The sequence below is a fragment of the Aquila chrysaetos genome, chromosome 6 (assembly GCF_900496995.4).
Source record: "Aquila chrysaetos chrysaetos chromosome 6, bAquChr1.4, whole genome shotgun sequence".
NCBI classification, from domain to species: domain Eukaryota; kingdom Metazoa; phylum Chordata; class Aves; order Accipitriformes; family Accipitridae; genus Aquila; species Aquila chrysaetos.
Window position 1 is genome coordinate 45968002 of NC_044009.1, and position 21936 is coordinate 45989937.

A 21936-nucleotide genomic window follows, 5' to 3' on the forward strand; every position below is an offset into this window, starting at 1 on the left:
CAGCGGCCGCTTTGCTCCCCTCGCCCGCCCGCTCTCCCGCCCGCTCTCCTCAGCGTCCGCGCGCCCCGCCGCCCGCTTCCCGCCCTTGCGGGCGCCGCGCGCGCGCGCGCTCCGCAGCCGGGCAGGCACTTTGCACACGCTCCCTCGCTCTGCCTCGGCCTGTCACAAGCGCTTCCGGCTGGGCAGGCCGTTTGCGCGCCCTCCCCTCCCGCGCGCCCGGCGGCCGTGCCGCCTTGCACAACGGGCGGGCGCTGCCGTGCCGTGCCGTGCCGCGCCCTCGCTCCCTGAGAGCTGGCAGTTTGCAGACGCTCCCTTGCGCCCGCCCGCCTCCAGGTGGCCCGGCCCCCACGGCGGGCGCGGCGGCCGCCCCTCAGCCCGCGCCGGCCTCCGCCGAGGACCATGGGCGATGCGCTCCTCCCGGCGCGGGGGGCTGCGCACAGGCGGCGCCGGAGGAGGTGAGGCGGCGCCGGGGTTGGCGGCGGCGGCGGTGGTGGTGGTGGTGGAGGAGGGGGGGGGGAGACGACGACGACGACGACCGTTGCCGCGCCCAGCCCCGCCGCCGTTGCCCCCCTCAGGCCGCTGCGGCTCCGCGGCCCGTGAGGGAGAGCGGTCTCCTCAGCGCTTCCCCCCCCCCCAAGTCGCGGCCGCCGCAGCCGTGCGGGGCGGGGGCCGCCCCCCGGCCACATCTTCCCCCCCGCGGGGGAGCCGCCTGCCCGGCTGCTGCGGGGCGGGGCGGGGCCGGCGGTGGGTGCGGGTGCGGGTGCGGAACGGGAGCGGAGCGGGGAAGGGGGGGGGGGAGATCGGTGAGGCAGCCGCTTCGGTGCGGCGGGGCCCGTCCTTTGCCGCGGCCCGGCCGCCCCCGTCACCTTGCGTAACGACCTTCCGCGCCCGGCGCGGCGCGGAGCACCTCCGCGGGCGGCGGCTGCCGCCCCCCCCCCACCCCCGAGCGGAACAGGGGCCCGGGAGGTGTCTGGGGGAGGAGGGGGGCGGCCCCGGGGAGCCCGCCGGCGGCTCCGGGGAGCCCGCCGTGTGCCTGGGCGGCGGGGGCAGCCTCTGAGGGACGGAGGAGCGCTGGCGGAGGTTTTACCCGAGCGCGGGTGGCAAGCTTTGCCGCGGGTGGGAGGATGAATCTTGGGCGAAAGTCTGTTGAAATCTGCCCCTTGCGATCCTATTTACAAGCTGCCGGTTCCACCCGATGCTGGTTTTGTTTCCTCTTCAGACTTCGTAGCCCTCGAGGAAGCGAATTTGAGAAAAAGGTTCCTGAAAGCTGTCCCCTCTGTGCCAACTGTGCTTTCTGGTCTGCCATTTCTACTACTTTTCCGCCCAGAGGTGCATTGAGCTTTAGGTTGGAAATAACAACGCTCTTCATTTGTCAGGTTCAGCATTTCTTGCACATCAGCATCAGGTCATGGGGATTTATCTTTCATGGAAAGCCGTGGCTGACCTGATGTGATCACATAGGTGTGCAGACCTACAGTAAACAAGAATTTGGGGGCCCGTTTAATTGCCTCCCTTGAGTTTTAGCAACTATTTTAGGTAAACCTGCTTTTTTAGTATATTTAGGGGAAAAATAAATGTCACTCAGTTTTGAGCAACGAAATCTTGGTAGAGGCTTTCCTCGCTGTTAACATAGGGAGTGCAGGTTCCATCTTTTCCATATACGGTATAATACAAATCTCGTCTTTGGAGTGCGTATTGCTCTTTCTGGCATTGTGGTCAGTAAACTTGGGAGAATGAATTCTTAGTTCGTGCATTAGGTCTTGATACATCAATCTCTCTTGATTACTGCAGCAAGAATAGAATACTCTTTAAATGAAGGCTCACTCTTGAGATTCATGTTATTCTAGTATACAGTCTTATTTGTCACCTTGTCCCCATGAAATAGTATGATAGCTTTTTCAACAGCATGACTCATAATCCTAAATAGAGGAATGAATTTTTACTTAGTGCTGTGCAAGTGCTTTATCTCAGCAAACAGCCTTGTGTGTAGGGTGGATGGAATGTCTGCTACTGTATCTGTTAATCTGTGTCCTCAGGAGGACAGCATTTGAAGTCGTTTGCAGGCTAGGGGTATGTCTTTACTCTCAAGTCAGTGTGGTGATCTTGGTTCTTTCAAAATACTTTTGCCATTTCATAGAAGACTGAAAAGCTTTCAGAAAAGAAGGAACCAGTTAGTTCTTGTTATTTATTATTGAAACCATTTTGCCTGGGGACACCGAGTCCAATTTAGTCTGAATGGGTGATTTACCTTTTTCCTTCTTCATCTCTGTGTAATGACTCTGACTGTTCTTCATGAGAAACTCTGCTTACTGCAACACCCACAGTTCACATAATTACTGGTGGCTGTAGCAAGCCTAATAGTAGGAAAAAAAGCCTTCACCTTTATTTCTGGTGGTTTTGTTACATATAAGGTAACTTCCACTACTGCTTCCCGCTCTTTACCTGTATGAGATGATGTAGGGAATAGTTTACTCTTAAAATGGCCCATGGAGCAGTATGTTTAGCGAAAGGAATGTTTATTCTTCATAACTTAACTTATGCAGGCTGTTTTGCGTTGCTCTTATATAGAATATGGATTTATTTTGTACGAGCAGAATAAGGATTAAGTAAGAACATATGCTTCCTCTTTTCTGGGTGGTAAATCCATCTTGCTGTCCAGGAGGAAGCAGCTTATACAGCCTGGACTGAAAAGATGCTGAAAGACAAAGTGACTGAATATAAGAAGATCAGGTTGTTTAAGCTCCCAAAACTAAATTGCCTAAACTTAGGAAGCAGCCAGCAACACTGGGTGCAAATCATCTCAAATCCTTAATCTGCTTCATGAAATAGAATATGGTAAAGTAATGAAGTGTTCTGAATTCCTAAAATGACTTAACTTAAAATTGGAGAGCAATTGTCTTTATTCTATCTCCCTCCAACCAGATTTGCTTCCTTTCCCTTGTTTAAAAAAGAAAAAGAAAGCTTTATACCATTAACTTCTATGCTTGAGATAATATGTAGAATTTTATTAGCACTACTCATTTCCCTTCAAGTTGAAGCCCGCCCCGCCCCCCCCCCCCCCCCCCCAACTTGCAAGGTTATGTTTTTGGCATTGTATGCCACTGTCATCTAACAAGTTTACTCTGCTTTTGCTTCTGTTTAATAAAATAGCTTAGTATGCAGTTTTCTTCCTCATCTCGGCTCTAAAATTTTAATAGAACTCGAGGTAGTTGGCATTAACTGCCCTTCACTGATACAGTAACTTGATTATTAGCTATGTGGTAGCTGTTTTGAAGGCTTGTGTGAATGCAGTGTTCATGTTTTGAGCAGATTGAGATCTAAAGAAGACTGAGTGTTTCATGAAAGGATGGGAGAATTTGTTCAGTTTTATTGATGGGAAAAGCTGATAAGTGAGATTCGGTGGCAAACATTACTTTATGGTTATTTGCCAACAGATTGTCTGACTTAGTCTATGCTTAGTCTCTTAAATAGATGGTGGAAAGAAATACAATATGACGAATATAAAAAAGGCCAGGTTCTGATAGTATTTTCATTTATGTCACGTTATTCCCAAAGCATCTGCAGAACTCTTCTGCTTAGCCCTGTTTGGAACCAGAGCGGTATTCCAGCAGCAACTCTTGGTAACAAACATCGGAAGCATCTGCTGAAGGAAATGAACATGCTGCACAGTGCTAATCAGCTGGGAATCTGATGAGTGGAAACTTTCAGGAATCAAGCAGTTTTGCTATTACTGCATCTTCAATTTAAAAAAATTCTTAACTGATTGGAGTGGAATAAGGTCATCCTTCATTCCTCTCTACTTTTGCCGAGTTAGTATTCATGCATTTCTGCATTTCATATACTACGTATGCATGTGCACTTAAACAAAAAACCCCTAACACCAAAACCTAAAAAATCCTTTGTCTTCCATACTTCAGAAGAAAATGTGGAATTTTGTGTTTGCCTCTGTGTGTATGTGTGCACACTCAAACCCCTCTTGTTTTCCTCTTTCAGCCTCCTGTTATTGGCATACATTATTGAAGTTGTAAAGGCTTCATTATCTGTTTTGCTTTCATTTCTTGAAGAGCCCAGAGCCGTGGTCGTGGTTTAAGCCCAGCCGGCAACAAAGCACCATGAGGCCGCTTGCTTACTGCTCCCCCCTCCCCGGTGGGATGGGGAGGAGAAAATACAAAAAAAAGCTGCTGGGTGGAGCCAAGGACAGGGAGGGATCACTCACCAATTATGGTCACGGGCAAAAACCAGACTCAACTTGGGGAAAAAAATCAATTTAATTTGTTGCCAATCAAATCAGAGTAGGATAATGAGAAATAAAACCAAATCTTAAAAAAAAAACAACTTCCCCCCACCCTTCTTCCAGAGCACAGCTCCACTCTCAATTTTCTCTACCTTCTCCCCACCAGCGATGCAGGGCAACGGGGAATGGGGGTTAGGGTCAGTTCATCACGTGTTGTCTCTGCTGCCCCGTCCTCTTCAGGGGTGGGACTTGCCACACTCTTCTCCTGCTCCAGCGTGGGATCCCTCCCACGGGAGACAGTCCTCCACGAACTTCTCCAACGTGGGTCCTTCCCCGGGCCTGCAGTTCTTCATGAACTGCTCCAGCGTGGGTCCCTTCCATGGGCTGCAGTCCTTTAGGCACAGGCTGCTCCAGTGCAGGCTTTCCCATGGAGTCGTGGTCTTCTTTGGGTGCAGCCACCTGCTCTGACGTGGGGTCCTCCCTGGGCTGCAGGTGGAGATCTGCTCCACCATGGACCTCCCTGGGCTGCAGGGGGACAGCCTGCCTCACCATGGTCTTCCCCACGGGCTGCAGGGGAATCTCTGCTCTGGCACCTGGAGCACCTCCTCCCCCTCCCTCTCACTGACCTTGGTGTCTGCATAGATGTTTCTCTCACATATTCTCACTCCCCTCTCCGCTGCAGGTTTTCCCTTAAACATGTTATTGCAGAGGCGCTACCACCGTGGCTGATGGGCTTGGCCTTGGCCAGAGGCAGGTCCAACTTGGAGGCAGGGAAGCTTCTAGCAGCTTCTTACAGAAGCTATCCCTGTAGCCCCTCCCCTGCTACCAAAACCCTGCCACACAAACCCAATACACCTATGATATAATGAAGTATAACTTCTGCGAGGAATAAGTCGCAGGTTGTGTTTTGATAGTGGCTTGATTTCCCTCACTTCTGATACCATCTTTTTGATTATTTGTTTGTTCATGTGCGTTACAAAGAGAAGGTGACTAGAGTTTTATACAAACTTATGTTACTTCAGTGAAGGGTTTTGGATATTGACATAGGCTATCTTAATTGGATGGTATTTGAGGAGGAGCCACCATAAGGGTGGAGAATTGGTGACACAAGTGCTGACACAGCCTCCCAGATGTGAGGCAGCAGCTTTTTGTGACAATGCAAACTTTTATCAGGGTGGCTAGTCTTACTCTTCTATTCAAGCTGGAATAGTTCAGCTGTCTTAAGATGAATTTGTGGGGTTTTGTTCTTGCCTTCCAACAAGGAAAATTATTGTCTGCTTTAATCAGGTGAATCTTTCAATCCCAAGGTCTATGCATGCACTCAGGCCAGGATGTAGGTCCTTTGAGGAACTTCTGCTAAAATTATGGCATTTTTGTATGTCTGGCATTTGCGTACTAGGGAGACACTGCAGTGAAAGAATAGAGAAGATTAGTTTGGGGCACAGGGATTCCCTCTTAGAGTAGCAAAGTCCTTTTCATGAGGAAAGCTTAAGTCAATGCTGCGATCCGTTTGATTTATTATTTATGGTTTGTATGAGTTAAGAATCCTGTGATCCTGGCCCTTTGAGTCTCACAAGGTCCTCTTATTCCTGCTAGCTAACTGTATTTCTTCATACATCCCACAGGCATTCCAAACTATTTAACCTTGATGATTAGTCTAACCTACTGACGTTTGTCTTGCTGATTTTTATATCCCGATGAAAGCCTGTAATCTTTGAAAGGCATCAACCACCTCTTTTGCCTTTGTTGTCCTTTAGACAAAGGGATATTTGTTGGTTACAAGTAGCAGGCAGAACCTGATTTTACTTTTATCAGTTGTTGCTCATGGGTCATGTAGTTTGTTGCATTTCTTTGTATATAAATTTCTGCCATATAATGTATTCCTTGTGGTTTCATTTCCCTAGAATAGTTTTATAACTAAAACCTTTTCTTCACTCTTGTTAGAGTTAGGTAATGAAGTTTATTGCTGCTTCTTTTCCATTGCCTGTTCCATTGCATTCCTCCCTTCCCTAGGAAACAGACAAGTCATACATGTACCGTGACTGGTACAGCATTTTATATAACCTGTATTGAGATCCTAGCAAAGCATTTTCAGATAGCTACTAATCAAGTAGTAGATTGGATATTAGGAAAAATTTCTTCACTGAAAGGGTTGTCAAGCACTGGAACAGGCTGCCCAGGGAAGTGGTTGAGTTGTCATCCCCGGAGGTATTTAAAAGATGCATAGATGTGGCACTTAGGGACATGGTTTAGTGGTGGACTTGGCACTGTTAGGTTTACAGATGGACTCAATGGTCTTAAAGCTCTTTTCCAACCTAAATGATTCTATGTTTCTCAGTTGTCGTAAAAGGTACAAGCTGCAGTGAATTATCATTCCTGCCTAAGGTTACGTTTTGTGATCTGGATATTTTTTGGACGTGTGACATCTCAAGATACTGAACCTTTGGATGCTACCACATTATGTGATAGCCCTCTTGTCTGCAATATGTATGAGTAAAGTGGATTAACACATTCTTACAGAAAATCCTTTGTTAGTACAAAGGTATCTGCATATATTCATTCAGGCAGTAGTTCTCTTGGGTTTAAAATGCTGTGTCTTATCCCTTTCCTCTTTTTTTTTCTTTTTGGTCCCCTCCCTTGCTCTCTCTCTGTGTTTGTTCCTTTTCTGCAGAGAACTAATGCAGTTCAATGCAGCTTCAATGCAGTTTTTGGAAATTTCCCTTGAACTCTGCAGAGCATGACTATAGTATGCATGTCATATACCTGGAAGATTATTTCAAGTATTAAAGAACCACATAACTGAACTTGTATTTTCTCTGCTATTATGATCTTTTTTTGTAGAATGAAATGTAAAATGTGTTTTGATTGAAGATAGTCTATCTGAAATGTTTCATTAGTTACATAAAACTTGTCTACATAGGATACACAAGTTAAGAAAAATATACCTAACTCCTTCATTCAGTGAATTTGAACATTGATACGGTATTCATAGCAAAAATCGTTGAACAAATCATCTACCTCCTTACAAGTTTTTAGCTTCCAGGAGTCTTTCTTGATAGGTCCAGTTCAAGTACAGTTTGTGCAAGAATTTCTTTTTCTATACTGTAGATTAAGAAGACTGAAAATACTAGCTTTAAGTTGCTATTGAGAAATTTTTATGCTGTACTGTTAGAACTTGGTATCAGACATACCAATTAATTACTTTTTCTGAAAAGCTTGTTTAAAACAAAAACAGAAACACCCAACAAAAACAAAAAAAGAAACCTAGAACAAGTGTGACAAAAGTTTCTAACCTGTAGTTATCCAGGTTTGATGTTGTTTATTCATTCTATACCAAGACATTGTAACCTGATTGTATTAAATGCTGAATGAAACCGTTTGCATGACCTAACTGTAGAATGAAAAGTCCCACACTGTTTCCATGCACTGTAGTATGGAGGCTATTTCTGCCTAAAAGAAATGCTTCCAGTACTAATGCCTCTAAAATACTACTTCAGGTAACATGAACCATGAAATAGTGAGCTTCTTCTGATGTTGGTTTGCATTGCCCATTTCTATCTAGATGTAATTAAAGCTTGCTATTTTTAATAATTAAAATAGTAATAAATATGGAAAACATAGAATCTGTCTAGAAGTATTCAGCAAAGAGCAGCAACCAGATCTTCATCATATTCAGATTCTCAGGATGAGTTTTCTTTCTGCTTGCTTTTGGCATGAATTATACATTACAATGGGCCCCCTTTTCCTAAAAGGAATATAGAGTATTATCTTGCGGTGTCTTTGTTTGTTTGCTTGCTTGCTTGTTTGTTTACCTGATCTTGGAATTTCTGAGCCACCTGGCAAAGCAGCTTTCTCCCTGAGAGAAAGAGAAACTAAGCAGATGGATGTATTTCATGCCTAGGAAAAACCTGAAATATTCTTAACATAGAAGCTTTCACACCTATTTGGCAAACTCCTGCAGTAAAGTTAAAGGAGCTTGACAACAGCTTCTCTGTAGGTACTAATACACTGTATGTGGATACAAACTTTCCTACCTACTTCACACACACGCACAGGCGCACACTGCCCCCCCCCCCCCCCAAAAAAAAAAAAAAAAAATCAAGACACACCTCCAAAACCCTCTAGCATCTTGGCTTTTGAAACACTCTAACAATGCTGACAAAAATTCACTTGGCTAATGGTAGACATATAGTGGATTCAGAGATGATTTGGGTGGGAAGGAGGCCTGCGAAATGAATGGCTGTTCCTTGGATAGCAGTAAGGTGCTTAAAAAACAAGTGGGCAAGCAGTCCAAGTAAGGCACCAATTTGATACTTGGGTTCTGAAGGTCTTAGAGGCATACTTGCAAGCGGTGAGTAAGAGCAGAAAAATGACTATTTCTCAGTCTCTGTGTGTTGATGGAATTTAAGGTAGGAAATGTTAAAATATATAACTCTATTGCAGGGACTGTGGAAAAAAGTTCCAGAGAGCTCAGAAAAAAATCTGAAAAAATATTTGGTGGACTGAACAAAATGAATTGTTTGAGAGGCTTTTGAAGAACTCAGACTGTTTATCTGGAAGTCAAAGTAAATTTAGAAATTGGGCATTAAATTTGAATAGACATATAGCCAAATTAGAATATGGCTTTCTTTCTCCTTAGATTTAATTAAGAATTGTCACTCCTGTATTTTGGTAGGATTTTGTCAGTGAAATCAGTATTTGTGTTTCCTGATTAGACAGAACAGGAAAAGGATGTGGAACACTCTGTATAGGGGAAAAAAAGACACAAAGATTTCTCAATCTTTACCACTCAGACTTCAACCTAGGTTGTACAGGATATTTGACCAGATTATTAAAGCTATATTATTCCAATCAGTTCCTTAGCACATTGATTTGTTTTTGTAAGTTCTTGTAAAAATGAACAGTTTCCTTCTCTGTATTTCTCTTCCTGAAATGCAGTTTCTCAATCAGTACTATTGATCCTCCAAGAACATGGTGAAATGCAGTATCATTCTGTTTACGCTTAATGTGTATTTGTGTTATGCAGCTAGTTTTCTTTTAGTAGACTGGAAAAAAGCATGCAGGAGGAGAATGCTGCAAATGTTTCCAGTGGTTTTTCTACTCAAGCCAACAGCTATTTTACTATAGATAAAATCAACCAGTTCTGAATACTTATGCTAATTTTAAGAGACTGTAATCAAGTTAAATGAATATGGTTATACTTCAAAATAAAATATTGGGTTGTTATTTCTAATATATATTTTCTTAGATACCACTTGAGTTTATTTATAAATCAGTTCTAGAAAAAAATATTGTTCTTTGTTTTGATACCATAACTTCTCTTGAAAGAGAAATATAAACTGTACTCCTTATAGGTAAGATAGTAATCTGTATTTCTTGTTGGAAAACTTACCCAGATTTTTTCAGTAGCTTGGCAGTCATATATTCAAGAAATTGGATCATCAGTAAAATAAAAACTTCTTACTTTTTTAATGACGTGAGAAATGAAACTGAGTTGCGTAAGTGTTTGATAAAGTGATTTGACATAAGGCTGAATCTAGATCTCAGTGGTTTGAGACTTCTGGGGAAGTTTATCCATCTCACTTTGTGGCCCCAGTTGTTAATCTTTGTGAAATATTATTTTGAGTCTGTTAAGTGACTCCCCTTGGGTTCAGGATTGATAACCTTATAGGACTATGCATGATTCCTTTGAGAGAAAGGTTACAGTAACTTTCACCTAACCTGTGTTACCAAAATTCTCACCAAGGTAAGTTAAAGAATATTTGAGGGAGCAAGGAAGAACTTCAGGCTGGAAGATGATTAAGGTTTTCTTCTTTCTGCTGGAGTCCATTACAAATTGCTGCTTTCTAGCAGCTGAGATGAAGTTCTGTGAAAATAGTACTTGCCCACTGGAAGTTTGGAATTTCAGTTCACTGGTTGATCCATGCTGGCTGCTGAATGTCCAGTGAGGGAGCAGTTGTTGCAACGCTGTATGTTACCAGCAGTGATTCAGCGTGCCACCAGCCTATAGTGGAAGGAATGGATTTTTGTAATGATGTAGCGAGAGTTTAACTGCAGTGGGTAAAGTTCTGTACTGATGTAGAAGGCATATTGCAGTTTACTTAAGCTCTTTTTGAGTTGATGCTATTTAAACCTCTGGCTCTGTATATTGCAACTAGTACAATGAGGCCCAAGTGTGCACTTAAACTTCCCTTTGAGGGCTGTACTGGCTGATACAGAGCAAAAGCTTGTAACAGGTTTAGCTTCTGTTCAGCTTCTATTAAAGTCCTTGTACCTTGATTCATTTCCTGACATAGTAGTTTCCATATGTACCAGTTGCATAGCTTGTGCACTGTGTAATGTTACAGAAGAATGCCAGTATTGATTAAGATACTTAGAACATGTCTAAGAACACTTTCTTACATACTGAGATATTGGCATGCATGTGGCCACATCTAGAGCAAAGAAAACAGTGAGTCTTATAAATGAAAGAAAAGGTACCTTTTAAAAAAAGCTGTACTTGAAAAATAGTATTATAATTTAAATATATGGGGAATACTGTTCTACATAAATCTTGCATTTCTTAGGCCTAAAAAAGGGGACTTAGATGGAGATCTGAAGAATCTAATTTTTCAGAATTTGGGGTTAAAAAAAATGTAAATTAGCAAGGGGCTTTTTTCCCTACATTTGACATACAAGTTTTCTACATACCATGTATTTGAACTGGTTTTTTTTTCCCATCCATCATTAGTACTCTATTTTGTTAGAATTCTCTTGGTCTCTATTCAGACTGTTGTGTGTACCTCAAGTCTTGTTCTGCCCTTGAGTATTGTTCCCGTTGGATATGGCAAACTTGAATTCTGTTGCCCAACTGATAATCCGGTACTTCGTAACTCAATGGTCTTGTAACGCTGTTTCATGATTTGTAGTACCTTATGCTAATCGAATGTTCTGTGCTTTGATCAGGGGAGAATTAACACCAGCATTTGGTGGTGCTTTATGGGAATGTCATTAGTCTTCCTGGTCTTCACCAAGACTGCAGTTAGGTGAAGTTTGTGCCCTCATACCAATCTCTCCCCATTTCCTATCAGTGCGTTTATGTGGCAGTGCAGTGAACTGGCTGACAAACTCTTGTGGCTGTAAATGGCTTTCTGGCGTTTGGCCGTTCATGTTTCAGAATGACAGCGTTCCCTAGCTGTCTTCACCTTTTAGCCATATAGGCTGGGGAAGGAGGTTGGAGAGGGATAAAGATGCTGCTTTCAGTCACAGTGCTGGCTTGGGGTGTTTGAACATCAGCCTAATTTAGAAGATTGTGTTCTTATTACTTCTTAAAATGTTAGGTTCACAGAGGGTTAATGCTCTATCCAGTGGGTCAAATAGCCCCAGTTTTATCTAGCAAATTAATGTTGAGTTTTTTTCCAAAAAGACTTACACTGTGTAAGTACTATCAGTATACATTTTTATGTTTGTTTATCCAAATGAAAAAAAAGAAAAGTCCTTCTCACTGTATAAATTCCTGATATACAACTCAGATTTTATGCTATTGATTTTGGATGTGTACTATGAAAATAGTTTTTTAATGAAGGTGTACTCTTGCCCTTTCACAAGCTACAGAGTATTTTTAAATATGCCACCCACTCTTTAAATAACTAAAATTTGACATTTCATTAAAAAGGCTGCTGATGCAGCATTGTAGTTTGGCAGAAATGACTCTAGAAACCTTACGGTGCTCAATGCATCCGCCTTCCCTATACAGTGGGGATCAAGCCTATTGCTCAGGATAAAAATGTTTGTCCAGGCCACAAAAATGCAGGTTTAAAACCTTTTCACTGTTATTTTGTACTGACCAGCTCTGTCATCCTTGTGTTTGAGAAATGGAGGAAGAAATGTGTCAAATGTTATTAGCGTACTTTTTTTTTCTTTTGCCAATATATTCTCACTTGGCTTGTGTGCGTGGCTGAGTGCACTGCTGACAGTTGTTCAGTTTATTACGGTGTTAAGGTCTTCATTTCCTTATAAAAAATTGTTTAGAATATCACATAAGTACACCAGTGTTTGAGTTGTAAAACTGATTTTAAATAAATAAATAAATGGGGAAAAGTGTTAGAAATTCTCAAGAATACTGTACAACAGGTTTCAGGGACTTGGTCATACTTTTCTTTCCATCTTGGCTTGTGTCTGTCTCCTTTCTTCCCTATTTTGTGTAATTTGAAGCGTGTTTTCTTTGTTGCTGCTACCTAATTACTGCTATTACCACTGCCTCACTGTTCCACATCCTAAAAGAGTGAAGGGCTAATCATTTTGTGCTCTTTTTTCATTTGGCCTTCAGGAGTAATGCAGGCAGCATATGTATTTTCTGTTCTGCTCAGCACTGGAAACAGCCTTCCACTAGATGTTGAAGATTTTGGTGAATATAATAATCTCTTATTCAGCAGATGTGTTAAAATTCAGCTATCTCTTAATTCTAAGTATGCTTATTTTGGGTTTGGGGTTTTTTTTTGTTGTTGGTCAAGCTGGATTTCAGTTATGTGCAAGAAGTGTTTTGGGTATCCTTTGCTGTGCTCGGAAAAAAGCAAAATCTCCTTCTTAATCCAGACATCCAAATGGCTTTTTCCTTTTTTCTCCAAACATCTCGTCTTCAAGGATGAGATTTCACCATATGACTTGAAATTTTTTCACAGACGTTACATTTAAGCTTTACCTCATGCATTCCTTCCCATCCCCCAAAGTTTACTTCTGAAATTCTTTCTCATGTTTGTGTAACCTGTTTCTTTATTAAATCATTTAGGAAGTGTGCTGAAGTATTTACTGAACTCATTGACTTTCAGAATTGGACTAAAACAGAACTCCTCATCCCACCCCACCCACCGCACAAACCTGGATGGATTTTTTGTTTCTGTACAATTAAGTCAAAGTTGATGAAGTCTCTGAATGGTATATGCACAAGTTGTGCTGAATCTTTGTTATAATCAACTAATAATAGATACAAGATGAACTAGAACCTTTCTGTTGGACTGCTCACCACCTAATTATCAAAACAGATGATTTCAAGCAAGGATTGAATGCCTTCAGAAGGCCAGTTGATCTTGCATCTTTTTCTTTGTCACATCAATAACTCTTTCACACAGATCCTCTTTCTTGTCTTTTTTCTGATCTGGCTTTTTCAACTTACCTCAAACAACTGTCTGTAATGATTGAGGCCATTTTTACTGAAGGTCTGACTCTCTGCCTATGTTGCACAAACTTTGAATCTACAGAAAAGGAAAGTAGCACATTGAAGAGGTGAGTAATCGCTGAGTGGCCTGTAGTTTATCTGGATCTGCAGCTTTTTTTTCCCTGGGGGTTATTTCCACCAGAATTTACTTCCATATTTTTGCTAATATAGTCAATATGTTATTGCAATAATCTGGCTTGATTATTCTAAATGTTTGTATAGGAATCTCTTCTAAGGCTATCATTATACCCCCCCCAAAAAGCCAGTCAGGATAAACACGTGAAAATATTACAGAGAAAATGTAAGTTTGCTACTTTTAAATTGTCTCAGTCTGTTAGAATGTAGGAAAGCTGAGCAGAGCAAGGCATCAAATAAATCTGAATTTAGACAACTTTTTAAATACTACCTTCTGAAATTTCTGGTAAATCCATGCTAGCTATTTTTTTTTTGTAATTAAGGTGCTGCTTTTCTAAGCTGGCTTTTTTGAGTTCCTCTTCGAACTTCCATTGTATGCAGATTTTAGGTGTCTAATGTGGAATTGTGAATGTCATAGCAGCTAGATACTTACAGCCATGAAGCAGTAGTTGTTTTTGCTTTTTATTTTTTAAACTAAATGAAGGAAAAACCCTTCCAATTCTAAAGAATCTTGCAGGATGATAGGTGGAGGAAGATCTGGTAGCAGTGGTGGTGAAGTTGTTCTTAAGGAGTCATTAAATTAACTGGTTGGGTACTGCTGTCTTTAAGGTAAAGCAGACTTGAGTATGAAAAGCAGGAACAATGCAGTTAATGGTAGAGGGGTTAGGAGTTAAATGAAACCTCACCTATGGGAAAAACAACTTAGTTGCTCAACTGTCTTGAAGATCAGATATTTTTTCTGGTTTGGAAAATAAATGAAAGTCACTCAAAAGTCATATGTTAAAATAACTACGCAATAATAATTTTGGATTTAAATAGATATTATAAGAGCATAGAGATGATTTCCAAACCACTCTTCAGTCTTAAACCTCAAGTCATGTGTTGACTCCAAACTGTAGGATATATCTTTTCTCAGCATTAAAACAGCAGCCTAAGCTGGAGTAAAGCCTGGAAGCTACTGAGTGATACAAAGCTGCAGAAAGAAATACCACATCCCTCTGAAATACAGAGGGAAATGTTGAAAAGATTATGTTCTTTCTTTTTTCAGGCTATTAGTGTGAACAATTCCTCTCTCTAAGACCAGACCTAATGAACTTGAGTAACTGACTACTGTTGGGTTTTGGTTTTTCCCCCCCTATAATTAGAGATACTATTATATTCTGCATGCATGTGGCTCAAATACAGGTTTATCTAATTTCTGCAGTGGAACATAGGTGTAACCCAGTAGGCTAAGATACAATACAGTGGTAGGATAGTCTATGTTGGATCCTAACAGTTGTAGCTTACAAAGCAAATGGACTGCTCCGGATGTTGAAATGTGCTAAGATAATGCCTTAAATAGTTATCTGCAGGTTATCTGTCAAATCCTGGCTGTTACAAAAATAAATCAATGTAGCCCAGTGATACAGAGTTTAAAAGAGAAAGGCTTTTTGAACCAACTTATCTTTTAAAGATGTGTTTGCCAGCACATTTCCCCAGTGAGTAGAAAGGAATGAGTATTTTCATAATATCAGAAAATCTGTCCCTCTGTCTCTCTGCCTATCTTTTTCTCTTCATTAGCTATGACTAAACAGTAAAGAAATCCATTCAGCTGTGATAGTATCAGTATAGTGGTCTCTCTTTTCCTCTCTGCTAGTACTACAGTACTGTTTCAAGACCATTTAAATTCTGCTCAGAGCTGTAAGTGATCTTTTTGGCAGCCTCATATGCATTTACATTAACTGCTGAATTGCAATAATTTTTAAATGGATTGTCTGAAAGTGGATTTTTTTGGGTACATATTTATAGATGAGTATTCATGTCTTAGAGTTGTGGGGTTTTTTTACATCTTGTGCCTTTACCTGGCTAACATTAACTTGGTTCTAGGAAGATACTTCCTGATGCAGGCTGGGAGGATGGATGCCAAGCCTGCCCTGGAGGTCCAGAAGAAAATGAGCAAGCAGAAATAATTCCACTGGGCTTGCACCTTTGATACAAAGTGTCTTCTCTAAGAGCTCTTCATCTAGTTAAACATTAGGTAGAGTGTATGGCATACTGCAACCAAATGTCATCCTTGCTACTAATGGCATTTCCTTTTGAGGCACTTCACTGTATTTGTCCTGAGAAGTCTTCTAACTTTCCCTTGTTAGCTCAAAAGACACAATTTTTCACTGTCACCAGTCTAGAGATGGACACTATTGCCTATTGAATTTCCTTTCTGATTCTGGAAACCATTCGGGTTTAGGACCCTAAAGAGGTTTGCAGTAGGACGTGTCCTACTGTAGATATTGGCTAGAGTTTAGTATGGAACTACCGTGGAAAGATATTATTTAGATTATAGCCATAGCAGCTGATCTTCAGCTGTCAATGGCACCACTTGCCATAACTGGAGGTATTTTTTAGAGCTTTTTTTTTTATGTTGGAGGGAAGGAGGAAGGAAGCCTTGATGCTTACGTTTATATTGCTTATAATGCATTTGTATTGTTGAAACACTAGAGAACTCACCTAATAACTAAGCTAATGTGTTTGAATGGACCATGGAAGTCTGACTTAACTGCCTTGTAAATCTTGTTGCTGTGATTCAGATAATATTTGACAAATATATGGATACTTTGTTGTACATGTGTGGCATTTTAAATTATGTTAATCTCTCGAGTGTGTGAAGGAGCATTTAGTTGGTATACTGCAAGATTTTCTGCTAGAAGGGACCTGTTTTTTTTTTCTCCTCTTGCACCCATACAAGTATGAACAACATTGTGACGGTTGACCCTGGCTGGATGCCAGGTGCCAATCAAAGCCGCTCTATCACTCCCCTCAGATGGACAGGGGAGAGAAAATATAACAAAAGGCTTGTGGGTTGAGATAAGGATAGGGAGAGATCACTCAACTAATTACCATCATGGCCAAAACAGACTCAACTTGGGGAAAAAAAATCAATTTAATTTGTTACCAATCAAATCAGAGTAGGATAATGAGAAATAAACCCAAATCTTAAAAAAACACCTTCTCCCCACCCCTTCCTTCTTCCCAGGCACAGCTGCACTCCCAAATTTCTCTACCTCCCCGTGAGGGGTGCAGGGGGACAGGGAATGGGGGTTGCGGTCAGTTCATCACACATTGTCTCTGCCGCTCCTTCCTCCTCAGGGGCAGGACTCCTCACACTCTTCCCCTGCTCCAGCGTGGGGTCCCTCCCATGGGAGACAGTCCTTCATGAACTTCTCTAGTGTGGGTCCTTCCCCTGGGCTGCAGTCCTTCATGAACTGCTCCAGAGTGGGTCTCTTCCACGGGCTGCAATCCTTCAGGCACAGACTGCTCCAGCGTGGGTCCCCCACAGGGTCACAAGTCCTGCCAGCAAACCTGCTCCATTTAATGACAATGCTTCAGTTTATACATGTTTTCTATGAACTGACTTGTGTTCCCAGCACTGGAGGGAGAAAAGCTCAATGTGCTTTCTTGAGAACATGCCAAAGAGCATGCATGGTAGAATTCCAGGACTGGTGAAAATTCAAGAGGGTAACAGGTATTAAACATAGCTACATAGCTTCAGATTATGTAATCCTTGTATAGTTCAGCCAAGTGCAAAATTACCTCACCAGATTTGTCTTTTTTTTTTTATTTTTTTTTTTTTATTTTAAATTGATTTGAAAAGATGGAGAGGGACAGAATTACTTAAACTGAGAAAGTTCAGAAAACTATGGTAGGCAGGTGAGGAAAATAATCCTCTGATGTGGTTCAGACTGAAAAACATAAGATTAAATCCACGGCAAGGCAAATATAATCTCATTTTATAATTACATAAGACTGTTTAAAGTGGGTCATCAGTGTTGGGGAAAAACATGCCTTCATTTTCTAGGCTTTTTTTTTTACCGTACCAAATAAGTTTTTTTTCCTCCTCCTCTTCCCACACTAGAAGGAACGCTTTCCTCTAGGGACAAAGATAGGATGAAGCTAAATATATCACTTGTCTACTTTATTCTCCATCATGTAGCTTAAGTGGTAATCACTTTTTTGAGATTTACCTTCAGAGATTCTGCCTGACATATAGTGACGTGCATAATGAATATATGCAAACAGATAGCAATTTAAAATTCATTCTTTATTGCGCTACAATTTTAGTTTACAGATTGCTATAACAATTAAAGGGATTTTGTAAGCACTAATCTATGCACTTAGGGGAAGTTTCACCTTAATTCTTTATTATTTGTGTGAGATGGAGAAAAACCAGCTTAAGACCCTGCATGAGAGTTGGGGTTCTTTTCTTTTCTAGTTTCAAATGATATATAGGAGGGCTAAGTTTCTCTTCTTTGAAAGTACCACCCTTTTCAGGGAAAGAGAAGAAGTTGATTGAGTTTGAGGGCCATGACCTGCGTGGCTTAGTTATGGATTTTTTGGTTGATGTTTGTTTGTTTGCATTTTTTTCTGAAGCACCAGCTAGAAGAATCTGAAGGAGGCCAGACTGAGGAAGGAGGAGACTGATTGCATGCTTCTGTAGGAGAAGGAGGCCTGAGAGTTAACAGCTACAGAGAGATTTTAGGTAGAAAGGGAATGGCTTCTTCAGCAGCCCTTTAGAACTGAGAGGTACAAAGGAGAGTGCACCTAGGTGTCCTCTAGACATCCAAAAATGTAGGCATCAAAAACTTGCTTATCTCTCAAACTCTTTTATACTGTGTTTTGGGTAATTGGGGAAAGGACTGAAATGTTTACTTTCCCGTTCATAATGGGAAGCATGCAATGATGAGGAAAAAGTACATACTGCTGTAAATAATGTTTAAACTGTAGCTCTTCCTTTGATCCTCCTGACTGTCAGAATTGGCATAATGGGTTGCCAGCAATGGGAGTTGTGTCCAAAAAATCCAGCTTGCAACTTCTGATGATTGAGATAATTTACTTTGACTTTCCATTCAGGAGCTAAGCCCTATTAATCCAGCTACGAGTTCATCGTGTATTTAAATTCTTTATAGGGGTTGACAGTAAAATTTTTCAGCTCATGCTGAAAACTGCATGTTGGCAAATAAACAGGTAACCATTATAATACACATCAAATGAGAATCTATTCAAACTTTATGCGGAGCCTTTGATGAAGTACTTTATAGTAAGTTGTGATGTCAGTATGCTGAACCAGAAGAGGACAGCAGAATGATGGTCGAAAAGATTCCTGCAATTTTGCTGGAAGGGCCAGTTTATACTGTCTGAACTATGCTAATCAAAATAGCCAGACTAGCTTTGTAGTTGAAATAGCAAATTACTTCTTGCACAACTTATTTTGACTGAGATGTCTAGGGAACACTGAGGTTAATTCCATGGGCAGATGTGAGGAGGCAATGACTTCTGGTTGGAGAAGTCTGCTGGCACAGATAGATCTGGAATAGCTGATGTCTTCCTGGCCTCAGCCTGTCACACTCCGAAATTTAAGCCATGCATACTGAAATCACATGTTCTATGTGAGTTACGTTTATTAAATCGCAAAACCTTTTTCCCCTTTACTCTACCCGCTATATTGACTTCACTGCAGTAGCTTCTGTTACCAAAAATGGCTGCTGGTAAGCATGAGCACTTTTTTGTTTTCTAAATTATTACTCTTCATGATCAGGAAGAGACTAAAAATTTGCTCATACTGTATTGGGAAGCACTATTGGGAAGTAAGAACAAAAAAGATGAAGCTTTGAACAAGTTATGAGCACTAATGGTTCCTTAATATTAGCTGTGCTGTAGAATATTGGGGAGTGTGGAGAAAGGGAAAAGAAGGGATAAAAGCACACTCTAATTTGAGTTTAGGAAGCGCAGGTCCTTCTATAGTCAGTACAGAGGATGAGGCTTTTGGGGCTGCTGCTTTGAATCACTCCCTAAAAGGGGAAGAAGGGCTACGCTAAACAGTTCTTTGCTACCAAAATATACAATTTCTCCTTTTCATTTTCACTAGCTGTGATACACACCTGACCCATCTGCTAGACAGCTTGGTTTGCAAAACAAGCAGAAAGCTAATGTAAGAAAAAGGCTGCTTTTGTTTTCACGATCTGAATCAGCTCATCGAGGGATCTGTTGATTTGGCACATCTAGCACAAAGGAGGGTGTGAGTGAGTGGCTTGGAGCAGTAGGATGAGAAGTGTGGAGTGAGATGAGCCTGTTCCCTAGCTGTGAGCTGTTGGCTCAGCTCAGCCATCTTGTGTAGCTGGACCCTCTCATGTGGGTCTTGAGGCCTCCAAGGGCCCCAGCTGTCTTCACGGACTACGGAGGGACAAAATGACCCGCAACGTCCCCTTGTGCTGTGGTGGCAACAGTGGCTGCTATTGTCATCTTTGAATGTTAACTTTTCCTTCCCCTTCTTTCACCCTGTGTAATCTTGATTTTTTTTTAGTTGAGAGATACGGTAGTCTTAGTACATCTTTATACCTTGTTAGGTATAAAGTCAGTAACTAAATGATTGGAGGGTTTCTGTGGCAAAAAAAAGGCTAAATTTAACTTCTCAATTGTTTCAGTAGGGTCACTGTTACCTGCACTACTGATACTGCAGAATTTTTTTATGAGCAATTCCTCAGAAGTAAGGAGTATCCAGAATTTTTGCTTTAAGGCTATGTCCAAGAACACACTTAAAATATACTGGTGAGTGAGAGGCCTTGCCACACCTGTAGCAGTGTCAGAGTTCAGTGCCAAGCCTAGTGAAGCTTCCTTTCACTTGCATCACATCTGGGTTCTTTGCATTTTGGCAAGCTGTCAAAAACCGATTCAGCCCTTTACAGGAGTTAAGCATTGCGCTCAGACATCGTAAGTCAAAAGACTGTGTCCAGTGTATGGTGTGAAATTAATCAAAAGGCAGGAAAATTAATGACCTGCTGTGGAGCCATCCATCAGGATATCACTCAGCAGGTGTGAAATTAACTTGCCTTGACTGTGGATTAAATTTAATGGCATGACGTAAAACTACAGAAACTGTTTCCGTTATTACTAGGGAGCAAGCAAGTGTTTTTAAAGATTCCAGCTTAATGAACTGGTTACGCCATACAGTGGATAGTCCCATGATCATTTAACAGCATGAGTTTAGATTATGTTCCCTAAGAAGATCAAGTATTACTGTATCAGTAAAAATTGTTAAAGGCAGGCCACAGAAATGCGTTTTTAATTTCTGTAATTACTGTGCACCAGATGGTGGATGTATACTTTTTCCCGGTGTAAGTACTTCAGCTCAAATATAAGCAGTTGTGATCTTTATTTACAATTCATCAGATTTTAACCTAGGTGATCAAAATTCCTTTGTTATGGCCCATTGTGATGACCTTCAAAGAAATACATAGACAAAACCTCACTATTTAGTTACAAAAGAGCCTTTTTTTTTTTTTTTCAGATCTTAATTATGAGGATAGCAAGGCTACCCACTAATGTTAACTACCCACTAAACATTAACTACCCACTAACTTTATTTTGGAATAAGTATCTAATATTAGATTATGTACTTAAAGCATTTGGTAAATTCTAGTTAATTTAAACATTGGTTCTGAAAGATCAGTACTACAAAGATGCAAAATACATTACAGGTCATTAACAGCTCAAGAGAAATGAGGAGGATGAAGGAAATGTATTGCCCAATTTGAATCTAAAGATCTTGATATTCTGCCAACTATTTTCTTCTTCTGTCCTGTTTCCTTACCTGTATGCACTTTTTCCTCTATAGTTGCCCTGAGTGTTTTTTTGTTTGCTTGTTTGTTTGTTTTAAATGGAGCATTTATCACTGTTTTGGAAGCTCCCGTTTGACTGCTGAGTTCTTAGGGGATTTTTGCTGAATATGCCTTGAACATCCTCCTCTAAAATGTTCAGAGTCATCTCAGTTCTTTTTAGAACTCCTGATGTTTTTGCCCTTGGCAGAAAATGGTCACATATGGGTTTTTTTGTCTCCCTTCCCCCCTTAAATTCTGAATATGCATTTCCAAGGGTTAAGTTGCGTGTTTGTGAGTAGAAGGAAGACTTAGTTATGACTTGCACAGTAGCTTTCTTTGAAGTAGGGCTGGCATGCATCCATTAATACATGTTCAGGATAAGATGTCCACAGTATATTAGCACATACTTGATTAGCTTGTCTTTATAAGTTGACTCATTTGACCTCTTATTAAGGAGCATCTGTGCTTTGTAAAAGCAGTACTTTTTTGTTTAAATATTGCCAATCAGAAAGCTGTTAGAGTAGTGAAGGTCTAATTAATGCTTCACAGTTGTGGCAACAAAGTTCTGTGGATTTTGTGTCAAAAGATAATTCTGTCATTAGCATCAGTAAAATGGTTTTGATTCATAACAAATATGATGTAACTACTGAGAAATGTTAGCGTTATCCCACTCAGTTGCTGTGTCACTGGCAGTACTTTCTACAAGGATAAACCCATAAGTAGTAGCTCTAGGATCATGGGATCTG

The 21936-nt window shown here is 41.1% G+C and overlaps 1 protein-coding gene across 2 annotated transcripts in view; it reads left to right on the forward strand.

Annotated features, from left to right (window-relative positions):
- Positions 1-266: 266 nt before the first annotated feature.
- The window catches only part of MGAT5 (alpha-1,6-mannosylglycoprotein 6-beta-N-acetylglucosaminyltransferase), a 139079-nt gene continuing 117409 nt past the window's right edge, over positions 267-21936 (forward strand). For both annotated transcript variants that reach the window (XM_030016610.1, XM_030016609.1), the window contains exon 1: positions 267-455. The gene's annotated coding sequence lies outside the window, so the exon portion shown is untranslated. The remainder of the gene's footprint in view (positions 456-21936) is intronic.